The sequence below is a fragment of the Bufo bufo genome, chromosome 3, assembly GCF_905171765.1.
Source record: "Bufo bufo chromosome 3, aBufBuf1.1, whole genome shotgun sequence".
NCBI lineage: Eukaryota > Metazoa > Chordata > Amphibia > Anura > Bufonidae > Bufo > Bufo bufo.
Window position 1 is genome coordinate 636,146,534 of NC_053391.1, and position 27,811 is coordinate 636,174,344.

Consider the following 27,811-nt stretch of genomic DNA (forward strand, 5'->3'; position numbering starts at 1 on the left):
TGTGCGCTGCAGATACTGCAGGGTAACGGTCAGCCCCGTGGGATGTGTTTGCACCTCGGTATTAAAAGGATGCATTTTTCACGTCCCCTCCCCCACCAGTAATTTCATGGTCATGCATGGCGGCCCATACATCCATGGGGAAATCAATTTCATTATAAATCTAGACTTCAAACTATTTTTTTTCCCCTGGTGACGGCAACAATTTTTTCACTGCAGGAATGAATTCAGCCTTGAATGCATATTCCTTTACATCTATCCATTATTTCCAGACAAACCATCCTCTCTTCACCCGGTATGTACAGAAAGAGGTGAAATGTACGGCGATATTCTTTAAATGTCCGCTTTCATACGAGTTTATCCATCAGTATTCTGGCTCTGGCAAACGCATGGATTCCGGATGATATGCCATCCGTATTGCTTCAGTATTTCATCCGGATTTAGACCTCCTGCACACGACCGAGTCCGTTTTGCATTCAGCAAAACACGGATAACTGGTCAAGTGCGTTCCGCATTTCGCAGCCCTCGGTAGAGCACTCCTATCCTTGTCCGTGATACGAACAAGAATAGGACGTGTTCTATTTTTTTTTTGCGGAGGTACGGCTGCAGCCCGCATACATTGAAGTGAGTGGGTCCGCATCAGACGCACAAAAAAATGCAGCTCGCGGATGCACTCCATGGACTATAATGTGCAAATGTGTAAAGCAAATCCGCGCAAAACCAGGACGTGCTGCAGATTTGCAATACCGGCGTAAATGATGCTCCCACGTGAATAGCTCTATTCATTAACATCAGCAGCGGATTCCGGGACATAAAATCCGGGCCGTATACGGATTGCAAATACGCTCGTGTGAAAGCGGCAATGTCTTCTAATGTTTGTCACTGCGATATGTGTTGGTGCTATAGAAAAAAAAATCATCACATTATTAATTTATTATTCGTTAAAATATGGATTATTATTTATTGCTATCTTCTATTACTGAATGCAAAGGCATAGACACAGCCCAACTCCACAGAAGTGGGCACGCTGATCCCTAACCTGTCACTTGCTTTTTACCAGGCTACAGCAACTGCATGAGCAATCTCCCACTCCCCTTGGCAATGCCTATTGGTCCAGTGCGGCTGCCAGTCAAGGACACGACTGGCTTTCTATACTGGAATGGGGTGGGTTTTTAGGTTTCCTGGGTAACCATGGTCTGGGTTGAGCTGCAGCGGAGCCTTGGCAGGAGTGTGTCAGCAGCAGCAGCAATAGGAGGAGGAGGAGGAGAAGGGGGGGCTGTGACCGTCACCTCTCCCACTCAGGCATATTAGGCGATCAGGACTGTCCTGTGTTGCTAACACATATATGTGCTAAGCCCCGGCTTGTTGCCTAGGAGGATATCACAGGCAGGGGTGAGTTAACTTCTTTATTTCTAAGGGGGGACTAGAGGGGTAAAAGGAGGGGGGGGGGGTCTATAGCTCATTGATGCATGAGGTGCGGGGGTGTGTATTATGATGTCTGACATTGGGCAGGGCTGCCCACTTACTGTCAAATAGACCCAACACTCCTAGAGCTCCCCCTTTGTTTTGCCCATACCTATAAATCGTGCACAATGCCCGACGTCCATTCTTCGGTATTCACTTTTTTACCCCGCGAACTTTCACTGGGTGACAAGTGGAAATGATATTTTGCAATTAGGTGCCGTGGTGCAATGGGAAAGTTGAGCATTGCAATGGGAATGAGCTAGCCCAGTGTAAAGCCGGGAAATTGGGAATCGGAACGAAACCTGCAACATATGCAAAATGCATCATTTTTATATTTTTTTTCCTTGAGATGCGTGCGCCGTATGTGCCAAGTAACCAGCACATGATGGACGTAACCAGACGGGGATTCACGGTTGATGGAACGATAGGAACCCCTGGAATTATTCATGTCGTGGCAGAGATGCCCGTGCCTCCTGCCAGAATCAGTCATGCCTAATTGAATTCTTTTGTTGTGGTCTCCCAGCCAGCGTTCGCCCCCCCCCCCCCCCCCCCATTGATGCAATAGGTACCTGCAACTCACCGACTAATTGGCTTTGCTCTATAAACGACATGATTAAGCAAGTGATAATTACTCTGACGCGCTGATCAAAAGCTGCGGGCAGCGTGGAGAGGACTCGGCTGGATCACCCCGAGCCCGCAGTCCGTTGCACCGCTGAAGGGGCAGAGAAGGGGTTAAATTCGCGTCCCATGTGTGAAAATGACGGGAAGGATCCACTTTCGCTCCCTGGGTATATTTGCCAGTAAGATGAGATGTGGCAGCTGTTGATCTTTGGGCGCTGGTACGATACTTGCAGCTTTGATTACAGAGGTGTAGACCCGGCTGCAGATCTGGAGGAAGCCTGCTGCCAAAAACATATCCGACTTATGGAAACATTTACCTTGGCTGACTCCAGAGGAAAACTTTCAGTGCTGCAGTGCCTCCTCGCTATGGGCTGAAGGCAACGTCCTAATGAGACCTGTAAAGAATATCTATTAAAGGGACGTCCAGTTTCTACTAGCCATATACCATAAAATAAAAAGTTCTCACACTTACTAATGCCACGTGTTCTTACATTTTTCCTGCCTTGAGTGATCTGTAACATGGACTGCGGGACTGCACGGCGGCAGCAGTCAAGTGACTTCTGCATCCATAGTGTCATTGCTTGCCAATACTTATAGAAGCTGTCACCATTCTTGGGATGTCTTGTACTCTCCATAAAATACCAATTCTGGGACATGTTTCCTGTCGCTCCTCTGTTATTCCCCCCCAGAAAGGAATGAATAGATTACCAGAAGGGGGGGTGACCCTACATGCTCTGACATTGTCCAATGAGTGCTGGTGGTGTTAGGCCTCATTCACATTTCCGTGTCCGTTTGGCATCCTTGAAAAAAAATAAGGCCCCTTTCACACAAGTGAGTTTTCCGCGCGGGTGCAATGCGTGACGTGAACGCATAGCACCCGCACTGAATCCTGACCCATTCATTTCAATGGGTCTGTGTACAGCAGCGTTGTTTTTCACGCATCACTTCTGCGTTGAGTGAAAATCGCAGCATGCTCTATATTCTGCGTTTTTCATGCAGCCCTGGCCCCATAGAAGTGAATGGGGCTGCGTGAAAAAAGCATTGCATCCGAAGCTAGTGCGGACGCAATGCGTTTTTCACTGATGGTTGCTAAGAGATGCTGTTTGTAAACCTTCAGTTTTTTATCAAGCGCGTGAAAAACGCATTAAAACGCATTGCACTTGCTCGGAAAAAACTGAGTGCAATCGCAGACAAAACTGACTGAACTTGCTTGTAAAATGGTGCGAGTTTCACTGAACGCACCCTGACCTAATCCGTCACGTTTGTGTGAAAGGGGCCTTAGTGGTCAGTGAAAAATGGACCAAACACGTCACCCATAGACTTTAATGGGCCAAAGTAGTGCATGTCTCCATGATTTTTTCACTTACCCACAGTCAGTAAAAAATAAAATACTGATGTGTGAATAAACACATCAAAATCAATGGGTACGCGGAAAATGCGGGCAGCACACGTCAGTGAAAAATCGATATGTGAACTAGGCCTTAGATTTTTATGAGGGGGAAGGGGATTGACAAGTTGTCCATTTTTGAAATAATTTTTAGGAGGAATAAAGTCACGAGCCAAAGTTTTAGGCTTCAGGCACACAACCTTGCCCGTGCTGCAAACCACAAATTGCAGTCTGCAATGCCCGGGCCGTCTGCAGATGTGGACCCATTCCCTTGATTCCCGCATCTGATGGTCCGCACCGCAAAAAAGTTGTGCATGCACTCCTTTTTTTCGGTGCAGAGGCACAGACAGAAAACCTATGGAAGTGCTCCATAGTGCTTCTGTAGCTTCCGATCTGTGCCTCCGTTACGCACTGCACCGTATCTCCTGGATTGTGGACCCATTCAAGTGAATGGTATGCACACGCTGTTTGTGGGCCGCAATACAGGCACGGCCATGTGCACGAGGGCTTAAGAAACGATGATCCAGAACTGTGATTCCTTGGGGGGGATACAAGTCCAGAAAAACAGGCCATCTTTAAAGGGGTTGTTGTCCGTGTTAGAGTTCCCAGACATCTGACTCGGAGGCTTCTTCGAGCGGAGTATCCCCATCTTCAGACATGCAGCAGAGCAGAATACAAATGCAGCACGCCAGACCTGCAGGGTATAGCGAAGCGAGGTCACGGTTATAGGCAATCGAGGGTTGCTCACTGTATTGGAGAACCCTGGGCAGGCATGCGGCAGTGAAGGAGAGGTAGACACAGTTCCTCTGGGGCACACTCTGTATATAGGGACCAGGCCTGATGGTGGATGAGGTGCCCTGGATGTTACAGGTATTTTGAGTGCCTGGGGCAAGGTCCCTGTTGGATTCGTGACGCCAGTGCCTGTAACGGTGGCACACCGTTTTATAGGAGGAATAACTGAGTACTCAGTGGATAAACCAAACGTTTCTTTACTTGGTGAACACAGTCCAACTTTGTACATACAGTTACAGTTGATAATGATGATAACGCAGTCCCTTGAACAATACTTCACAAGCAGGTAGACTTTAGATAGTGGCAGGTATTAATCATGCAAGATACTTGGAGGACACAACGGTTAATGCTTTGCAGTGCTATGCTGCTCCATCCCCTTCAGCTATTCTAGCTGGCTGGATCCCAAGGCCCGGATGCCTAAATGCTGGCTTTAATCCTTGGTATATAAATCCTCTCTCCAGTATTGGCGCTTGCTGTACTTTATAGAACCTCTGCCCATCAGGGTACTTATCTGACCTGGTATTGTCCTTACTCGGCTTGAGGGTAACTGCAGGTTTCTCCCAGGAGGTGCTGTCCTGCAACTGGGGTGTCTCTACTGAGCTAATCCTAGCCTCAGGAGCTTCAGGTGGACGAAGTAACTCCTCTAGTCCCCTGGAATGAACTACCACTCCCCTGTCTGGGCCTTCCGATATATATCTAGGGCTCTCTAGCTCCCTCTAACGTCTGGGAGGCTAAACTACACCCTGACAGGCCTGACATTGCATCATACAGGGGAACATTGCATATAAAAACCCATTAGAAAATACATTGAATGCACACTTAAATATAACATTTCTGTTCCTTGTGAGTAGGAGTAACGCGCACACCAATTGACCCTTGTGTAGTGCCCACCTTTACCTAGTGGGACACTACATACCACCACGCTATAACGTTGCCCGTCCTCGGCGCAACATGGAGGGGCCCTGCCCAGCTGGATACTGCACCTGAAAAAGAGAAAATAGTGCAAAGCAGGAAAATACATCTACATTTGCAAAAATACATTATATGCATAAATCAGGCAGTTCCACTGGCTTAGGAACAAGTAACGGTGAAAAGGGGCGTCGTTCTCTTCTCTCAGGATAGTGTGAGGGAACAGGGGCGCTGACCTGGTGCAGCGTATCAGTGATACCAGGATAGTCCATAAGTGCAAATTGTCCATAATAGACAGTAGAACAATATAAAACAATTTAAAGTTCTTGGAGGCTCAAGGAACAAATATGAGTCCGTACCCAGGTTTCTTTCTTATTTTGGAGTTAGTGTCCTTCATCAGCAAAGTAAGGTAGCAAATCACAGAGGCTCGCTTACAGTGGAATCCATCTCTGGGCACATTTCCTTAGAAGAGCAATATCTCAGAGGCTCAGGTACTTTTGAGTCTATCACTGGGCACGTTTCCTTAGAATTAAGTTGCACAATAAAATGACAGCACATAAAAGATAGCCCACACTTTTCAAATGGCATAATATAAAAATAAGTGCTGTAATACCCTTACTCAACCTGAAAAGGGGGTTAAAGGGTTAAAGGTGCAACGTAGAAACAGGCACAACTTGGCACAATAAGGTAGCAGCAGGCAGGAGGTCCTGGAAACAAGTTGGCTTTGCAGCAATTGGTGTTTTCAGTGGGTGACCACCACCACTGAGCCGTGGGTAACTGGCAGCAGCAGCAAAAGGCCAAAACAAAGGACTCCTGTCCTGGAAGGGTTAAATTTTCAGAAGTAATCCCTTGGCAAAGAAAACAAATCAAGGGCCTAGCAGGCTAATTCACAGGGGCATATCATAATCACCTGGCATTTCAGTGGTGCTCCCTGGCTCTGCTGGCAAATGAGGCCTGTAATAATCTTCCACAGGCGGATGTGCCCACAACACGGTATTAGGGGGCAGCTGCAGCATAAAGGGACCCCTAATAGGTATTGGCCCCATAGGCCTAGGGGTAATGACAGTTGCTGTCCGCACCGGTGCAGGGATAACAATCGTAGGCTGTGCTTGCCTAGGTACCGCCGCCGCAAGCGGTCCGGTGGGCTCTGCGCAGCAAGTCACAGTATGAGAGGGCCTTGACGCAGCTGTGGTAGCAGAAGGTGGCCGGCGGGTAGGGACAGGTACCCTTACCTCTTCCTTCCTCGGTGGCGTCTGGATCCTGGCGGTGGCAATCTTGCGTAACTCCCGCAACTTCTCCTCCAGACGGACGATCTGGTCGTCGAGGCTCTCGGTCTCAGGATCGCTGTCGCCGCCGGCACTGGTACAGTAGATGGTGCATCCTGCGCAGCCGCTGCAGGCTCCGGTGCCGCATCAGGTCTCTTACCCTTCCGGATATTTTCCAGGGTAACGCAGAGTCCTTTCAGATTCTCCATTTCTTGGATCGTTTTCTCCCGGCGAGGCAGCTCGGGGGATGGATAGGGACTCACCCATTTCTCCAATACGGTTGGCTGCCAAAAAACGTTAGGGCCAATGAAAGAGCCCCGCTCTTGGAATGCGAGATGGGCCGGTTCTGGAGAGCGCGCTAGTTTGCGCTCGCAGCCAGAGTAGTCCTCATCTGCCTCCCAGTCCTCCGATTCTTTCTTGGGACGGGTCACGGCAGTAGCATATGGACCTCGCAGGCCCTCGGCAGGGGTGAATTCCACTTCCTCTCCCTCGCGGAGGTTATGCATATACTCGGAGAGGTAACTCCGCTTGACGGATCTCCGGTTCACGTATAAGTCTCTGCCGGTGGTATAGTCCTGTATGAAACCGTAGCCACGGTTCTTGTCAAAAGCCACAACCAACCCCTTTCTCCTTTCCAGGTGGGGTTGGGTGTCAGTGTGGCGCTCGTGAACGGTCTTTGCCAGTTCTTCGTAGAATATCTTTGACTTTGTATTTTTCTTTATGGCGGCCTCCCGGATCTCTGCCATCAACGCTGACCACTTGAACGAGGGCTGGAAGAAGTCTCTCCAGGAGCCATAGTAGGTCTCCGGTTGCGTCCTCGGTGGCGGGCAGGCGGGTCTCTCCGGTCCCGGAGAGTAGGCCGGTGGAGCGTCCTCTGGCTCTACACCAACACAATCCATCTTTGCCAAATCAGGCGCGGACATCCCAATAGAGCAGTCTTCACTCTTCAACATGCTCGATCCTTCTCGGGAGAGCGACAGGGTGGCGCCAATAAGTTCAGACAGATCCTCCCATTGCACTGGGAGGCCGCCCCCCAGGTACTCCAGTATAGGGGAGGCGGAGTCCATTTCTGCAGACATGCAAATGTCCAGACAGGGCGGTGGCGCCGACTTTTACCGCCAATTCAGGATGAAGATGACGCAGCAGTAAATTCAAGCAAGCTCAGCGGCCATCTTTAGCAAAACGCTGTCTATTCACTGACAGCAAGCGGTGGCTTAAATAAGCAGCAAACAGTCCAGAAAACGTTATCTTCACACCGCTAATTATGACAGTTCTTTGGCCCAGCAATTTTGAATAAAACAATAGGGCTTGGTCACTTTAAGGCAGTTTTTTAGCACACAGTTTTATATCCGCAATGGCGCAGGAATGTTCCGTAAATCCTGTTCGTGACGCCAATTTATGCAGCACGCCAGACCTGCAGGGTATATCGAAGCGAGGTCACGGTTATAGGCAATCGAGGGTTGCTCACTGTATTGGAGAACCCTGGGCAGGCATGCGGCAGTGAAGGAGAGGTAGACACAGTTCCTCTGGGGCACACTCTGTATATAGGGACCAGGCCTGATGGTGAATGAGGTGCCCTGGATGTTACAGGTATTTTGAGTGCCTGGGGCAAGGTCCCTGTTGGATTCGTGATGCCAGTGCCTGTAACGGTGGCACACCGATTTATAGGAGGAATAACTGAGTACTCAGTGGATAAACCAAACGTTTCTTTACTTGGTGAACACAGTCCAACTTTGTACATACAGTTACAGTTGATAATGATGATAAACGCAGTCCCTTGAACAATACTTCACAAGCAGGTAGACTTTAGATAGTGGCAGGTATTAATCATGCAAGATACTTGGAGGACACAACGGTTAATGCTTTGCAGTGCTATGCTGCTCCATCCCCTTCAGCTATTCTAGCTGGCTGGATCCCAAGGCCCGGATGCCTAAATGCTGGCTTTAATCCTTGGTATATAAAGCCTCTCTCCAGTATTGGCGCTTGCTGTACTTTATAGAACCTCTGCCCATCAGGGTACTTATCTGACCTGGTATTGTCCTTACTCGGCTTGAGGGTAACTGCAGGTTTCTCCCAGGAGGTGCTGTCCTGCAACTGGGGTGTCTCTACTGAGCTAATCCTAGCCTCAGGAGCTTCAGGTGGACGAAGTAACTCCTCTAGTCCCCTGGAATGAACTACCACTCCCCTGTCTTGGCCTTCCTATATATATATCTAGGGCTCTCTAGCTCCCTCTAACGTCTGGGAGGCTAAACTACACCCTGACAGGCCTGACATTGCATCATACAGGGGAACATTGCATATAAAAACCCATTAGAAAATACATTGAATGCACACTTAAATATAACATTTCTGTTCCTTGTGAGTAGGAGTAACGCGCACACCAATTGACCCTTGTGTAGTGCCCACCTTTACCTAGTGGGACACTACACAAACAGACAGCATGATGTGCTTAAAGGTAGTGTGCAGGAGAGTTGACCCCTTTCTTTTTTATTTCTACAAGGGACTTTTTATACCTTTTTGACACAAAGGACTTGTGATGAGCGGCAGGAGCCGTATTTGAATTCGCGAATATTTGGGTGAATATTCGTCATATATTTGCGAATTCGTGATCTCGTCATTATTTTCTTGATTGTGAAAATCGGCAATCTGAAAATTCGCCATAAAAATTTGCGATATGAAAATTTGTGATCAACAGTACTCCTAAAGTCAAAGATATTGCAGCCTTCTCATTGGCCCACAAGCAAGAAGCAGTGAGGGCTCATGGGTACTGATGAAAAATAATCTAGAATATTCGCGATTACAAAGATAAAGCGCTATATTCTAGATATTGTCATGACGGATGCTCCCTGCAGACAGTTCCACTCAGACGATAGCTCCGATACAGTTAATACAATTGAGGCATTAATATCTTCTGGCCACAGTGACATGGTGCACCATAAAGCCTCTATAGGTGACTGATTGTACTCTGCAAACATCTCCCAGTACAGTCGTCAGCTACAGAGCGTCCCATAAAGCATCTACTTGTGACAGTTCTCATGACCTGAGACAATACAGAGGGCAGGTTATTAACGCCGGAAAGGGCAACACATTAGGAACTCACATTGGATAATAGAATTGTCGAAAATTTACGACTCTTATCTCTATAGACTGAGGTGGTTGGTGCATGACATTCTCCCGAGGCCTCGGATTTTCAGTGGACTAACTTAGTAGAAAACATTAGGAAGAAGGGCTGTGCAGAGACGACATGGCTTAATCTAGCTATTGCGGTCTGTTTTCTCCTACGATCCAACATGGCCGGAGCTATCTAGTCAGACCTGGTTCCATTACAGTCTGAATTAATTAAGAAAATCTCTCCCAAGAGCCTTAGGCCTCATGCTCACCACCATATGTGTTTTGCAGATCCGCAAAACACGGATTCTGGCCGCTATTTTTTTAAACTCCTATAGAAATGTCCTATTCTTGTCCACAAAACGGACAAGGATAGGACATATTCTATCTTTTTGTGGGCCCGTGGAACAGACAAATGGATGCGGACAGCATTCATTGAAATGAACGGCTCTGCATGCGATCCACAAAAACGCAGATCAAATGCGAACTGAAAATACAGTCGTGTGCTTGGGGCCTAAATGTGATAAAATAATGAAAGAGCATATAGTCACCACTTAATCTCCAGAAAGGGACCCTCACACGGCACGACATTCCCTCCATACTCTTCTGTGGGACTTACGTTAATAGCCGAGTGAGTGCGCTCAGGTATTTTCAGGACCCCCCATAGAAGTGAATGGAGACATCACAGCGCAAGCATGGCCTCCTGTCCATTCACTTCTACTGGAGTGCTTGGCCGAGTCAGCACTTCGCCTATTAAAAGAGCTCCTATAGAAGTGAATGGAGGGTGGCCGCGCTTGCGCATTGCACTCTCCTTCATTTTAAGAGGTCCCATTCTGGAGATAGGAGCGGGTCCCAGAGGTGCAACCCACACCTATCTGACATTGGTGGTATATCCTAGCACTATGCCACGAATGTCTGAGATGAGACAACCCCTTTAAGTGGTGCTGTGTTCTTTAATTATATTATCACATTTAGGGGCTTTCCGAGATTTTGAGACAATTTGGACAACCCCTTTAACTGGTCCTTCTGTATGTATGTGCAAACGGGGCATTATGTGTGCAGCCGCCATGAGACGGCCACATCTATTGTAGCCTACAAATGTATGCCCATTTTACACACTATGCCAGTAAATGCATTTTTTTTCTTTGTGATCCCATTACCTGTAGTTGTGTACAAATAATATTGGATTATTTTTTTTATCTTTTACTAGCCCTTCTCTATGATTTTGTAATATTATACACTTTCTATGCAGCATTTGCTGTTTCCATGAACACAGGGGGGTCACTTAATAAAGCCTTGCACTGGCGTGTTGATCCGCAGCAGTTATATAGAGGCGCCGGCCTCTACATAATTTTGGGGGATCATCTGCCACTTCTAAATGTAAGATAACTTATATATATTTAACAGAAAAAATGGCCATCCGATCTCCCTACCCCCACACTGTGCAGGCGCGGAGATCGGATGGATGTTCTGTAATTAGCCGCGCTTGCGCACTGGGCCGTAGCTTTTCCCTACCCTAAGGCTGGTGAGGCTCTCCGGCGCATGCGCAGTGTTGCGGTGTCCAGCTGAACTCTGCTGTGAGATTTCCTTAAACCGTCGTTTTGCGCATGCGCAGATCGGCACAATTCCGGCACGCCTCCTCACGTCATTTCCGGTGCGAAATTACGAGGTAGGGAAATCTCACGAAGTAGGGTAATGTAACGTTATCTCCTAAAACAGTCCCCTCTTCCCAGCCTACCCCACACCCACTTTTTCTTAGACCTGGTGTGAGCGGGGTGAAGTCGAAGATTTCAGCGCAAAGATACTTTGCGCCACAATCTGCGCAAATTAGGCGTATTTCTGTTTAATAAATGACCCCCACAGTGCATACCAGATTAGTGAATACAGCATAGCCACTAAGCTGGGGCAGGATTCCTTGTCCTATGTCTTGCTTGTCTTGACACTTTTCTGAGCGGAAAAATAGGGCTATTTGCATTTAAATAAATTGTGTTGCATGTGACTCCAAATACCGCACCCCTTTTGTTTCACAGTTGTTGGGAAAAAAGGATTTGGAGTTGAGAAAAGTGGAGTTTCATGTTATCTGTTGGGCCTCTTTCACACGTCAGTGAATCACGGACAGCACATGCACCCATTGATTTTAAAGTGTTTATTCAAACACCAGTGATTCAGTGGAAAAACCATGGAGACATGCACAATTTTGGTCCGTGATGCAGACCCAACATGCCCACTGAGGTCTATAGATCCGTGAAAACCAGTGACACAACACAAAGGACATCCATGATTTCTCAGTGGTTTTCACGGCCCATAAAAACAAACGCACGCACCAAACACTTATGTTTCATGGACATCTTCATGGATGAACCACTGACCACCTTGTCTCGGATGTCATCAAAGACATGTGTGAAAAAGGCCTTATTTTGTGGATTTATGAACAATGCTCAAGTAAGGCTAGTTTCACACTAGCGTTAACCATCTCTGGCAGGGAGCAGCCTGCTGCAGATGTCTGGATTGATGCTACCTGACACCTGCCGGCCCCATTCACTATAAGGCCTCTTTCACACGGGCGTTGCGGGAAAAGGTGCGGGTGCGTTGCGGGAACATGCACGATTTTTGCGCGCGAGTGCAAAACATTGTAATGCGTTTTGCACGCGCGTGAGAAAAATCGCGCATGTTTGGTACCCAAACCCGAACTTCTTCACTGAAGTGCGGGTTTGGGTTCGGTGTTCTGTAGATTGTATTATTTTCCCTTATAACATGGTTATAAGGGAAAATAAGTGCGGATGCGCTGCGATTTTCACGCATGGTTGCTAGGAGACGATCGGGATGGAGACCTGATCATTATTATTTTCCCTTATAACATGGTTATAAGGGAAAATAATAGCATTCTGAATACAGAATGCATAGTAGAATAGCGCTGGAGGGGTTAAAAAAAATATATAATAATTTAACTCACCTTAATCCACTTCTCTTCTGTCTTCTTCTTTGCTGTGTGCAGGAAAAGGACCTGTGGTGACGTCACTCCGGTCATCACATGATCCATCACATGATCTTTTACCATGGTGATGGATCATGTGATGACCGGAGTGATGTCACCACAGGTCCTTTTCCTGCACACAGCAAAGAAGAAGACAGAAGAGAAGTGGATTAAGGTGAGTTAAATTATTATTATAATTTTTTTAACCCCTCCAGCCCTATTTTACTATGCATTCTGTATTCAGCATACTATTATTTTCCCTTATAACCATGTTATAAGGGAAAATAATAATGATCGGGTCTCTATCCCGATCGTCTCCTAGCAACCGTGCGTGAAAATCGCACCGCATCCGCACCTGCTTGCGATTTTCACGCAGCCCCATTCACTTCTATGGGGCCTGCGTTGCGTGGAAAACGCACAATATAGAGCATGCTGCGATTTTCACGCAACGCACAAGTGATGCGTGAAAATCACCGCTCGTGTGCACAGCCCCATAGAAATGAATGGGTCAGGATTCAGTGCGTATGCAATGCGTTCACATCACGCATTGCACCCGTGCGGAATACTTGCCCGTGTGAAAGGGGCCTAACGGGGACCGGTGGAGATCTGGTCAGAACCCGACAAACATGCAGAGAATCAGCCATATGAAAACCGCTGCCGCATCTAAAAGTGCTAGGAAATCAGCTGTTTTGCAATGGGGGATGGAAGTAGTATGTATGACAGCCTGTATTCTGTGAATAGACTGCTATGAAGCGCTGACTGTTACGGCAGTGATGGAGAACCTTTTAGAGGCAGAGTGCCCAAACTGCAACCCAAAACCCACTTATTTATTGCAAAGCGCCAACACGGCAATTTACCCTGAATACCAATATAGTATATATTCCACGTACTTTATCATTTAGCTGTAATAGCCTGCCTGCATTCAATGCGCTGCCTGTGCTGTTCATAGTGCGCCCTGCGCTGATAAGTGGACAAGGATAAGTCTAAGGCCTCCTGCACACAAACGTTTTTTTTTTTTTCTGTTTACATGCTGTTTTTTGCGTTCCGTAAACAGCCCTTATACGGAACCATTCATTTCAATGGTTCCGCAAAAAATTGGAATGTACTCCGTATGCATTCCGTTTCCGTATTTCCGTTTTTCCGTTCCGTTGAAAGATAGAACATGTCCTATTATTGCCCGCAAATCACGTTCCGTGGCTCCATTCAAATCAATGGGTCCGCAAAAAAAACGGAACACATATACGGAATGTACTCCGTATGTCTTCCGTATCCGTTCAGTTTTTTGCGGAACCATCTATTCAAAATGTTATGCCCAGCCCAATTTATTCTATGAAATTACTGTATACTGTATATGCCATACGGAAAAACAAAACGCAAACACAACGGAAACAAAAAACGGAACAACGGATCCGTAAAAAACTAACTGCAAAACACTGAAAAAGCCTTACAGTCGTGTGCAGGAGGCCTAAGGAATATTAGTACACCATAGACTTTTTCCAGGGTGCGGGTGCCCACAGAGAGGGCTCTGAGTACCGCTTCTGGCACCACTGCCCTATATGAACTCCATTCAGAGCTTCTGTAAACTGTGCCTTTATTCTGCATATGTTGGAATCATTTTGGAGTCATTCTTTATTTGTAAAGGGATCGGGCTTGTAAATGGGTGAATCCTAATGCCAACTTTAAACATGTATCTGATAGTTCAGAAAATGCTTCTACCATAGAACTGAAAAGAAGTAGAAGATGGAGCGATATATACTATAAGGGCATATGGACATCATAGATGGGGGCTCCTACCTTGGGGCACAACCTTGTGTTCTATGGATGCCCATGTGTGGATGCTGCAGAGGAGATTTGTGCCTGCAGCCTAAATTTTCATGCACACAAACGTATTTTTTGTCTGTATCTTTTACGTTTTTTTTGCGGCCCATATGCGGAACCATTCATTTCAGTGGGGCCTCAAAAAAAAAAGAGAAAAATACAGAAATGAATCCGTGTGCATTCCGTATTCGTATGTCCGCAAAAAAATAGAACACGTCCTATTGTCCGTTTTGCGGACAAGGACAGGCATTGTCAGCCGTTTGTTTTGCGGACCACAAAATACATACGGTCGTGTGATTGAGCCCTAACTACGGTGCCAAGGGAAGGGCGGTCCAAAAATGTTGTGACAGTGCTCCATATAAAACTAAATTGCATCAGAATTAGGGCTCATTCACACGAACGTGGGCTGCCCATTGCGGACCGCATTTGCAGATCCGCAATACACGGGCACCGTTCCGTGGCCATTCCGCATCACGGATGTGGACCCATTCATTTCAATGGGTCCGCAAATCCAGAGATGCGGAACGGAAGAACAGAACGGAACACTACGGAAGAACTACGGAGTGCTTTTTGGGGTTCCGTTCTGTGCTTCCACACCGCAAAAATGTGCTTTGCGGTCCACAGCATGGGCTTCACACGTTCGTGTGAATGAGCCCTTACACAGCAGCAGGAGGAGGGCGCGCTGGTTTTGTTGGAAGCAGTGACCTCTTTGTTCACGTGAGTATTTGACGTAACAGAGAGATCTAGATAAAAGATGTCTACCGCGTCACTGATGGTTATTTTCTGTATGACTGATGACGGTTTTGCTTAAGTCCCTGTATACATCTGTTATCTGCATCTCCTTGTTACCCCTGCACAATTGTATTTGGGAACGGTCCTGAGTGTGCGGACCCGAAATGTTATGTTCGGATATGCAATGCAGTAAATATCGAAGCAAATTACATATTGTAATTGGAGCACCTGTGTACAGCTTATGCCGTCGACCACTGAGGCCAGTGATTGGTGGCAGTGGTCACGTGCAGGACGGCTGCGGCTTCTTGTCCTCTACTAGATAAAGATTTATTTTTTCCGGATGCTTTGATTTTAATTGTTCACTAATAAAAGTTAAAGTTTTACAAGGACAGTCCTAGTGTCAGGGACATTATCATAACAATTTTTAACTCGTGAGCTCATGAAATACCAAGAAAGGGCTAAAGGAATTTAGATGAAGCGATATGTTTTCATAAACGTATTTACTTATTTGACCATTTATTAGTTATGTGTTCAAGCAGACCAGTATGAGTTGTGGACATCTAGTCGCCTGTCGCGTGCCATAACATGGGGGACATATTAATGCAAGCCTAGACCTTAGTCGGGTCTTGAAGCCAGCAACAAAAAAAGTTTGAGAGTCCACAAAAGTGCACTGTATACAACCTGGTTTAACAATGATTAACACCAAAAAATAAAAAAAATCATCAAAACCCATTACTACCAGGAATACGCGAGCCTACACTTACACATGAATTTAGATTTTGCCCCATTAGTCAAAATAGAGCTTCCTTTAAAGGGTTTATCTGTCCGTTTGTAACCGATGACCTATCCTCAGGATAGGTCATCACTATCTGTTCGGTGTGGATCCTAAATCATCTGTTTGAGAAGGACCCGGCGCTACATTGAGCACCAGGGTCATCTCGCTGTTTACCCTAGGCCAGTGATGTCACGACCATTGATCACGAGGCCTGTGCGCAGCTCAGCCAATGGGGACTGATGGTCGTGACGTCACTGGCCTAGCGCCTTCTCACACAGCTGATTGGTGGTGGTGGTCCTGAGCTTCGAGCCCCCCCACCGTTCTAATGCTGATGTCCAGAGGATAGGTCAGCATTTATAAACCCCTTTAATGATAGTCGCAGCACTGCCCCTCTCCTACCGTTGAGTCGTAAAATCCCCCCTCCACTTCCCCACTAGTCACAGCAAGCTCCTCCTTCCCTAGTAATCACAGCAGGACCTACACACTTTGGCCTCATGCACACGGCGGGTCAGCAATCCACGGCTGCCGACCGTGTGCACCACGGATGATGCAGAACAGAGTGACGGAGCACCGGAAGCACTACAGAGTGCTTCCGTGGTGTTTCTTTCCGTTGTTCCGCACCGCAAATAAATGTAACATGTAATATTTTTTTGCGGTGCGGTGCGGACAGACCACGGACCCATTCAAGTTGAATGGGTCCTGCCCTCTGCACGGATGTTGCCCGTGCATTGGGGGCCACAATTGCGGTCCCCAATGCACGGAACGTCCGCACAATGGCCGGGTGCATGCAGCCTTTTCCAGTAGCCACCTCTGTTCCCTGGTAGTCACAGCAACCCCTGATGACGTCTCTCCCTAGTAGTCACAGTAGATGAATAGTCATAGAAATGGGAGCAAAACAAACCTAATTCCTGTTCTTCAAGGAAAGCTGCGACAATAGCTTCAATGTGGTGGTAGGTTTGCTGTAAAGAGGACCGGCCACAACTCCTGACATGTCTGTTCTGAGGACAACTTGTATTCTACATGAATTCTGGAGCATCGTTTCTTAGAACTGTATGTTGTATTGTTCCTCCGTTATTCTCCATCACACAACCACATCAGTCTTGTTGTCTGCCAATCGTGGATCCACAACACATTGATACTGACCACGTGTGTGACGCATTTTCCCATTCCTCACATCCCGCTCTGTGTTAGGCTAAGTTCACACGAACGTGTGTGATCTGTGGCCGTATTGCGGCCCGCAAATCGCGGGCCGCAATACACGGCCACAGTTCCGTGTGAATTCCGCATCACGGATGCGGACCCATTCACTTCAATGGATCCGGAATCGCGGAACGGCCGCACGGGACGGGACCCCTCGGAAGCACTACGGAGTGCCTCCGTGGGGTTACGTCCCGTACTTCCGTTACGCTAAAAGATAGAACAAGTCCTATCTTTTAGCGGAACGGCTGGATCGCGGACCCATTAAAGTGAATGGGTCCGCGATCCGATGCGGCTGACCTACGGCCGGTGATCGTGCATTGCGGCCCGCTATTTGCGGGCCGCAGCACAGGCACGGGTCACACACGTTCGTGTGAACTCGGCCTTAAAAATGCCTATTCTTGCCCGCAAAATGGACAAGAATAGGACATGGTGTAACCTTTTTGTAGGATGGTGGAACGGAGAAACAGATGCGAACAGCGTACAGTGTGCTGTCCGCATTTTTTGTGGCCCCGTTGAAGTGAATGGTAGACATCTGATTCGCAAAAATGCAGATCAGATATGGACCAAAAATATGGTTGTGTGCACGGGGCCTTATTCCTACTAGAAACTTTTGAATAAATTGACATCTGTGTTACAATTCCTGTGTCAAAGGGATGTGTCCTTGCACAGTCTGATACCCCAATGCTGATTGGATAATGTCAGACCCCCAACCCCCCTCAACTGACTGGCAATTCATTCAGAGACTTCTAGCAGTAATAATGGAGGAACGGCTGATCTAATATTGTTATTTCATGTGGAATACAATTATTTACTAAAACTGTCCTGTCAGGAGAGTCTCTGGATGTTGATGGCCTACCCTCAGGATGGGTCATCAGTATGGGATTGGTGGGGTCCGACACCCCCCCACACCCCCACCGATCAGCCGTTTTAAACAGCGACTGGTGCCAAAAGCAGTACTGTGGTCGGAGCTAGAAGCGTAAGGCTACATCCAGATGTATTTAAGTAAACGCGAGCTGAGCTGCAGTACAGTGAACAGAACTTTTTGCTGCCGGCTATGTCCGTAGTTTGTTTGTTTCTGGCGCAAGCAACTGTCAAAAACGAGTGATCGGAGGCGGGTGTCAGACTCCCACTGATCTGATATTGATGTTCTATCCTGAGGACCCACCCCATGGTCAGCTCACCCAGTCCACGTGATTTAATCCTGAAGGATGCATGGAAACAAGCTCGAGAACTCACAAATAGAAAATAGTCAGAAATCTTCAGCACTTCAGGCGTTGGGTATAAAACCCTCATTTTGTTATTTCAAAGACATCAACGTAGACATCTTCCGCCCTACAGGACCTACGTGTTTCGATCAGAAATTATTTTAATCATAGCTATGGCTGAGATAATTTCAGATTGAAATGCGTAAGCAATGTATAGAGGATTGTTTCCAATGTTGATGTCTTGGAAATAACTCCTGGAGTGCCGGAGATTTCTATGTCTTGAGGATAGGTCATCAACATCCAGAGACTGAAAACCCCTTTAAGACTGCCATATTTGCTGGATTACCTGACTATCCCACGTTTCACCTGAAACTGCTGTTTTGTTAATGATGTCTCAGGGATCGTTATAATAATTGCTTATCGTGTCTCTTTTTAATGACCCAGCACCTGATAATCTCTTGAGTGCTTTTGAGGGAACACAACAGCTTCAGTAGGCACATTGCATGCTTCCTCCATAGATATACAGTACATGACAATCACCCTATGTAACACTTAGGCTTCATGCACACGACTGTAAGCATTTTGCAGTCCGTGGTTCTGCAAAATACAGATGCCGTCCGTGTGCATGTCGCATTTTATTTTTAAGTCAATGAGTCCGCATTTTCCAGGACATATTCCATCTTTTGCGGAACGAACATTGGGATGAGGAAAGCACATGGAAGTCCTCTGCAAAAAAATTAAACATGTCCTATACTTGTCCTTTGAAGTCAGTGGTCATGTACACAGACCGTATCTGTATTTAGCAAATATGCAATCAATGGGTCTGCAACAGATTGCGGCATATACACAAACACCATCTGTATTTTGCGAATATGCAAGTCAATGGTTCTGTAACAGAATCCAACATATAGACAGACGGCATCTGTATTGTGTGCATATGCAAGTCAATGGGTCTGCAACAAAATGCAATATATACACAGACGGCATCTGTGTTTTGCAAATATGCTAAATGCTGATGGCTGTGTGCATGATGAGGTCTTACCAGTATGATAGGTAACATAACTGTGGCTTCCATCCCTATGCTCGTTGTGCTAAAGGACCCTCCTGGGAGCCACATACAGTTCTTTCCCTAGAACAAAAGCTTCAGCCACTAAGACCAGAACCACTGCAGTCTGGGACATCTTTCTAATTCACACAACTTCTTAGTGCTGATACCAAGTGGGGGGTTTGTCGGAGTGAGAGAACAGCTGCACGGATCCTGTAACTGAGGCTTTTTTTTTTCTTTACACGTTTCTTCTACATCTCCCACGATGTTATGTGTTTGAGAAGCTGTAACTGAGTCACCTCTATATTTGCTTTCCTTGAATTTGTGTAGAGTGGAGAGCATGCTAAGATTACAGTCATGGGTTTAACGTTTTAAAGGATAACTGTCATATTATTTTTATTTGCTAGTTTATTAGAGCTAGGCTTGTCTACCTGAGTTAGTCTGTCAATGATTGCCAAACGATCTGTATATAAGATCCTTATAATAACAGCTTTCATTAATGTCCTCTGTCCCTTTCCACTGCTCCCTTAAAAGACCGTTGCTATGGCTTATCTGTCTCCGGCTCGGAAGACGGAGGGGCGGTCCTTCACACTGCATGCCTGCATTAGGCTGTAGAGTGAGGAGGCGTGTCTCTCAGTAATCCAATCTGATTGGCTGGCAGGGAGCTGCTGGCTACAGCAAGTTTGTATGTGACCTGAGGGAAAGCAGTTTTGGCCTCAGAGAACTGGCAGAGGATCCATCTTGAGAAGATCCTCATAATGTAGGATTCAAAGCAGCCGTAACTAAGGAAAACAGTGGTAAGTGAAGAAACTAAAGATTGCTTTAAGCATATTGCTGCTGCAGCAGTAACATATGCTAAAATTGATTTTTTTAAATGAAAATATGACAGTTATCCTTTAAAGGGAGTGGACTAGCTATATATTTCTTTTACTAATGTACTCTACTGTATTTCCTTAAACAAATTGTTTTTCTGTAATTTTTTTTAATTTTGTGATTGCTTGTTTCTGTATTCGGTATTCTTTATGTGATTATGGGGGTGGCCATCTTGTCTGAGCTGCGAACAGCATTTGAGAGGTTTGCTTTACAGCACCTGCATGGACATGGAAACCTCAGTCAGAAAGCGACCTGTTGACCTTTTGTGGGAGATCATCGTGGGCACGCTTTGTGACCCGTGTAGAGGTCAATGTACATGGAGGTGTAGCAGGTGAGCTGTGACCATCACTTATTGTGATTGGTGGGTCCTGTATTTGTATATAGGTGTTACCCGTCATTGTAATCCAACCTGTGATGATAATGAGATGACTCCTGAGAAGTGAAGTAATTCTAATGAATTGTCTGGGCTGCTGTACCTGACACAACCCATAAACAAGATTTGTGCTGTTGACCCTTTTTTCCTGGACAACCCCTTTAAAGGGACCTTTTCTACAGAGCCCCCAGCGTGGACAGACTCATGGTGGTAATCATACTTACCTGATGCCCACCTCTGGGTTCTAGCTCCATTGCTACCCCACCGACATGTCACCTATGCATCAGATCACTGGGTCACATGATTTATGGGTGACAAGTCACCTCTACATCCATCATGACCTGCATCAAATTGGATGTTGACAGGGGGACCTTCATAGCTGCTTGGGCAGCAGTTCAGCCAGAACCCAGTAGTGGGGGATCAGGTAAGTATAATTACCTTTGTGTTATTTCTGGAACTCCCATAGAGATGAATGGAGAAGCAGTGTGCATGCCCAACCTGCCGCTCCGTTCATTTCAGGGGACTCAGAGGGCTATACAGTTCCCATTCTTCTGATCAGTTAGGGTCTCATCTGTAGGACCTCCACCAATCTAATATTTATCCTCTGTGGACAGGAGATAATTTGTAGCAACCAGAATACCCACTATTAAGTACTATTGATTTGCCATGGACACATGCATTACAGGCATGACTCAAGGGTGGATGGGTGCATAGATTTTAAAATTGAGTTTTCTAGAGACATTGAATAATCTGTTGCTTTACCGGCTGGATCCTGTGGCAGGTAAAGTGGGACAGAGGGCCCGCTGGTATTGACATATTGATTATTGGATTAATTTAAAGGGGTTATCCAGCTTTTATTAAGTGATGGCCTATCCTCAGGATAGGCCATCACTGCCTGATCGGCTGGGGTCTGACCCCCCTCATTCCTGCCAATCAGTTGTTTGGATGTAGCTCCAGTGCCGGAAGCCATCACCAGAATACATAGCTCTGTCAACTGTGTAGTGTAGTGGAGGGAGCTCGTTAGTACAGTGCTGCTCCTATTGAAGTCTGTTGGGGCAGCGCTGTGGGGACGAGCTCTCTATGCTACATAATTAACAAAGCTACACCCCCCTTATCAGCTAGGGGTGGCCAATCTTGCAGTAAGTCCCTTGACATTTATATCTTGAACTTTGGATGCCTTACAATCAGCTAAGTCTGCATTCACATCACCGCTAGTTGCTTCCATTGTTCTGCTCTATTGTAGGAACAGAACAACGCAAATACCAGAAGTGCCCGACCCTTGGAGTAACAATGCTGGACGGACCCCATTTACTAGAATGGGGCGCGTCAGGTTTCCCTTTGGTAGACTGTCATATTTTTATGGAAGATCTGAACAGAGCCCCAGACGCATATGTGAACAAGTCCTAATTTGGCTTTTTTTCTGTTTCCGTTCCGTTTTTTGCGTTCCATATACGGACCGTATATGGAACCCTTCATTTCAATGGATCCACAAAAAAAACGGAAGGTACTCCGTAGGCCTTCCATTTCCGTTTTTCCGTTCCGTTCAAAGATAGAACATGTCCTATTATTGTCCGCATAACAGACAAGTATAGTACTGTTCTATCAGGGGCCAGCTGTTCCGTTCCGCAAAAAATGGAATGCACACGGACGTCATCCGTATTTTTTGCGGACCGCAAAATACTGAAAAAGCCATACGATCGTGTGCAAGAGGCCTTTATGTGTATCAATGGAGTTAACCGGTCGTGAAGTTCACTGAGACTGGTTTAGACACCTTTTATTTTGTGAACTGGTTAATTCTTATTAGCTTTAGGCCTCCTGCACACAACTGTATGGTTTTGCGGTCCATTTCAATCGGATCCGTTTTTCAGTTTTTTTATTTCAGTAGTGTTTCCGTTCCATTTTGCCGTTCCGTTTTTTCGTTTGGTTTCTGTTTGTGATCCCTTTTTTGGGGATCGGAAACGGTAGCATGCAATAATGTTTAAACAGTAAGCACATAAAAAAATTGGGCTGGGCATAACATTTTCAATAGATGGTTCTGCAGAAACGGAGCGGATACAGAAGACATACGGATGCATTCAGTTTTTTTTGCTGACCCATTGACTTGAATGGAGCCAGGGAACGTGATTTGCAGGCAATAATAGGACATGTTCTATCTTTGAACGGAAATATTGAAACGTTTTTCCGTTTTGTTTTTTTTGCGGATCCATTGAAATGAATGGTTCTGTATACGGAACGCAAAAAAACTGAACGTAAATGGAAAATCAAAATGTTTGTGTGCAGGAGGCCTTACGTGAGTGTGATGCAATTGTTCCCTTTCTGTGTGTAGAGGAAACTAGGGAATATTAGGTCCCAGGTGCAGGATACACATGTCCAGTCATTACTGCAAGCTCCAGACATTGGGCGGTATGACCCTTTTCTTCCTGCAGCCCTCATGTGTCTGATGTAATACCCCAGCGGGTATCCTGCGCTCCTGTATGCTGAGTATGTTCTCCACTATTAGGCCTTATGACCATGTCCATGCAAATCGTGAATGTGCAAAACACAGATACCGACCATGTGCATTCCGCATTTTCCCCTTTCTAGAGGTCCTGCTCTATGTTACAAATGCCTATTCTTGTCCACAAAACAGGCAAGTATAGGACATGTTCTGTTTTTTTTTTTTTTTTTTGCGGGGCCGCGAAACGGACTTAACGTGTGCTGTCTGCATGTTTTTGCAGCCTCATGTATATGGATTGGTCTGCATCTTATACGCCAAATTTTCAAAGCATCTCTTCCTAATGATCCGTGAAATGGCATCCGTGGCTTTCACGGACGTATCCTCAGGATAGGTCTTCAATATCAGATCGGCAGGGGTCTGACTCACAGCACCCCGACGATCAGCTGTCGGGAGAGAACGCAGCACTCCTGCAGTCGCTGCAAGGTCTTATCACTATTTATCTGCTCGCTGTCGGCATTGCAGAGTCAATGGGACGGAGGAGCTGTAATTGCACTGCTCGCCACTGCACTGCCGAGGCTAAGCAGGTCAACTGTGAAGAGAGCATTGCATTCTCTTCAGAAAGCTGATTGGCGGTGTGCCAGGAGTCGGACCCCCCCGCCCCCCCCCGCCCATCTGATATTCAGAACATGTCCTCAAGATAGGTCATCAGTATTGGAGATTGGACAACTCCTTTAATTTATAGGGCATTTTCAGATGCAGAATATTTCTTGCAGAAATTTAGACAAAACTCCTTAAATCTGAACGAAGCTTCTGCAGCATGTGCATGGGTTTTTGTAAACCCCATTCAGCCGAAGGGGACAGTCACAGAGATGTCTGCTATACATCTCCTCAACACAAAATTCACAGATTGGGGAACTGGTATGGCTTTTAATTGTAGGTGGAAAGGCTCTTTACGTTCTATTCACTTACTGTGCTACATTCTGACAGTTCTGGGTAACTTCAGTGATCTCCATCTATAAATATATTAAGGGGCACGGCGTATACCTGAACATTTGGCCCACTTACTCAAAAGTAGGTTAGTGTATGAGGATGAGATGAATATAAGCTGTACAGATCTAACTTTCCATTGGCAATATATTCATACATTTCTAGGAGGAATAAGAAGAACTGCACAAAGCAGAGTCCAAGGCCTCTTTCACACGAGCGTGACGGATTAGGTCCGTGTGCGTTCAGGGTACGTTCAGTGAAACTCGCACCATTTTGCAAGCAAGTTCAGTCAGTTTTGTCTGCGATTCTGTTCGGTTGTTCTTTTTTTTTCCTAGCGGGTGCAATGCGTTTTTTACGCGCGTGATAAAAAAACGGAAGGTTTACAAACAGCATCTCCTAGCAACCATCAGTGAAAAACGCATCGCACCCGCACTTGCTTCCGGATACAATACGTTTTTCACTGAAGCCCCATTCACTTCGATGGGGCCAGGGCTGCACGAAAAACGCAGGATATAGAACATGCTGCGTTTTTTTACGCATCGCAGATCTGATGCGTGAAAAAAAAACGCTTGTGTCTTTTGTGTGAAGGAGGCCTAAGGATCACTCACACATGCGTTTACAAATGCGACAGCCTGTTGTGGCAGAATTGACCAAATGTGGCCTAGCTGGATAATGACGTGCATGGCCGGGTCCCCGTTGACGATTATGGGATCTGACTGGGATGAACAAATTTTTGCGCTACCAAAATCTGGAATTTATGCTGGATCCCGTTATAGTCAATGGGATCCAGCAGTGCACAACATTGTCCAATTTCGGCCAGATCTAGTGAACTCCGACAGAGGAACAGCCTGCCAGATCTGTAAGCACATATGCGAACATATTCAGATATTTCGATCCGCGCTGCCGATATATCCCGAACCAGAAATCCAAAGCAGCTGGGAAGAACAAGTTTCTCTTCTCCACACGAGAGCCAAAAAACAGTGGACTCTGGACAATAAGGTCTTAGGCCTCTTTCACACGGGCGTCACGGATTTGGGCCGGATAGGATGCGGGTGCGTGCATTTTCCCGCGTGAGTGCAAAGCATTTTAATGCGTTTTGCACACGCGTGAGGTGAGAAAAATTGGCATGTTTGGTACCCAGACCTGAACCCGGACTTCTTCACAGATGTTCGGGTTTGGGTTAGGTGTTGTGTAGATTTTATTATTTTCCCTTATAACATGGTTAAAAGGGAAAATAATAGCATTCTGAATACAGAATGCTTAGTAAAATAGGGATGGAGGGGTTAAAAAAATTATAATAATTTAACTCACCTCATCCACTTGTTCACGCAGCCGGCATCTCTTCTGTCTTCTTCTTTGATGATCTGTGAGGAAAAGGACCTGTGGTGACGTCATTGCGCTCATCACATGGTCCGTCACATGATCCATCACCAACAGAACAACGGAAAGAAATACCACGGAAGCACTCTGTAGTGCTTCCGGTGTTCCATTCCGTGACTCCGTTCTGCATCTCCGGAATTGCGGACCCATTCAAGTGAATGGGTCCGCATCCATGATGCGGGGTGCATGCGGCCGTGGATTGCCGACCCGCCGTTTGCGGGCCGCAGTACGGCAACGGCCGTGTGCATGAGGCCTAAAAAGGATTTGAAAGAAAAACACAATGCAAGGCATCTCGTCACGGCCATATTTAACGTGCTGTATATGCACGGCACAAGTCGCCTCTCTAAAAATCCACACAGCAGGTCAATTTCTGCACCCAAGACTGGTTTCACATCACATTTTTTGTCATATGTTTAATACGGTTTAATGCTTACAAAAAAGTATACATTAACGGATGCCAGTGGCATCGGCCACCATAGAGCTTTACTATAAAAAAAAACCATTTGCGTTTACGTGTGCATTTTTTTATTTTTTTTGCAGGACTTACAGGATGGAAAAGCAGAGTGTACCACACTTCTCCATGCTGCCAAGTCCAACAAAAAAGTATACCGTACTTTTATTTTCTTCTTACAATGGAGCTCTATGGTGATGGATGCCCGTGTATGACATCTGTCTGAGGCTTTCCGCACGTTTTTTCTGCTCTGTGTGCAGATAGCCATAGGTTAAACAGCTTGCCATGTAGGATTACAGCACTCAGGCGCTTGTCAGTTCTCGGTATTACTGCCTTCATGTGTTGTTTGCTATGTATTTTCTGCAAAATCAGAAAAAATTAAACAATTACTGTAACTATTTGTCAAAAAAAAATTTAAATCGAACCTGCCATTTTGCTGAAAGTACGGTATACATTTACTCCAGATCTGCAGGGAAATGTGTTTTTTACAATAATTTTTATCGTTTTGGAAATCTTACATTTTTACATCCAGTAATTAATGCTCTCTGAATAGTTCTGCTAACTTTAATGATAATAGTTTTGGTCGTGAAACTTTAATGATAATGGTTTTGGTCGTCATGAGGCCAGGGTCACACACGACTGATTAGATGCAGATTTGCCATCCGCAGCGCTGCACAGTACCAGCAAAGTGGATGAGAACTTCAGAATTCTCATATACATGCTGCGTAAAAGAAAAAAAGCGGAAAAGCTGCAGTATTGCCGATCTAAAAGGATAGGATGCAGACCGCAATTTATGGACCGCAAAACACATACGGTCGTGAGCATGTGGCCTTAGGCACTACCGTTGTTCTGGTCCGCATCTGAGCCACAGTTTTTGCGGCTCGGGTGCGGACCCATTCACTTCAATGGGGCCGCAAAAGATGCGGACAGCACTCCGTGTGCTGTCCGCATCCGTTGCTCCGTTACGTAGCCCCGCAAAAAAAAATATAACATGTCCTATTCTTGTCCGTTTTGCAGACAAGAATAGGCATTTCTACAATGGGCCGCCTGTTCCGTTCCCCAAATTGCGGAAGGCACACGGGCGGCTTCCGTGTTTTGCGGATTTGCAACGGTTGTGTGCATGAGGCCTTAGTCAGTTTATACAGCGGATTTCTATTGTGGATTTCACCCTTTCCAATGGAGAGGCTGAAATCTACTGGCTTTTCCACGGCAAAAACCATGTGTAATACATGCGGTTTTTTCATGCATTTTTTTTTTCCCTGCTGGATTTTCAGTCACTTGTGAACCCAGTCTGAGGCCTTTATCCCCCAAAAATTTTTAGTTTTCTCTTTGTAAGGAGGAAAGCAAGCACCAATCAAATCCTTTAATCAGCTCTGTACATGGAGCGTTGGGATGACTACGGTCATTCATCCACCATACATGTTTAGACAGGTCCATTATAAGTCGAAGGAGCATTTTTTTTTGTTTTGTTTTTTTAACGGGGTCGACTAGGAATCTGATGTGGATGGGTAAGCTGTCAATATCAGATGGGCTAGGGTCCAAATCCCTGCACCTCCGCTGATCAGCTGTTCAGGTGTAGCTATGGTGCCGAAACTGCACAGCTCCATCCATTGTGTAGTGGATTGAGCTGGTAACTGCAGCACCGCTCCCATTTAAGTGGACAGCTGATCAGCGGGGGTGCAAGATGTCAGAGGATAGACCAGCAATCGCAATCTTTAGAGCTGCCCATACACATTAGTCTCCTGACTCCCTTAGATCGGCCAAGCGTGCATCTTTATTTCAACTGTATTAGACATCTTTGGCAACAGTTTGTCCCAAAGCAAGAAACCAATGGGCATAATGAAGTTCAAAATGGCCGATTCTTCGGTGTTCTCCTTTACACATTAGTAATTTGATGTTTCGGCTGATTCTCATCCAATGTGCATGGCCGGCTGTACACGGGGCTTCGGTATATACACTTCCTGTTTTTCCTTCCAAAACTGCCCAGTGTGAACCGTTTCTGTGATGCTTTGGGATTT

The 27,811-nt window shown here is 46.2% G+C and overlaps 1 protein-coding gene across 1 annotated transcript in view; it reads left to right on the top strand.

The window, feature by feature from the left end:
* The first annotated feature begins 1,246 nt into the window (after positions 1 to 1,246).
* Positions 1,247 to 27,811, top strand: part of LNX2 (ligand of numb-protein X 2) — a 179,926-nt gene continuing 153,361 nt past the window's right edge. The window contains 1 exon segment of the mRNA XM_040426175.1: positions 1,247 to 1,389. The gene's annotated coding sequence lies outside the window, so the exon portion shown is untranslated.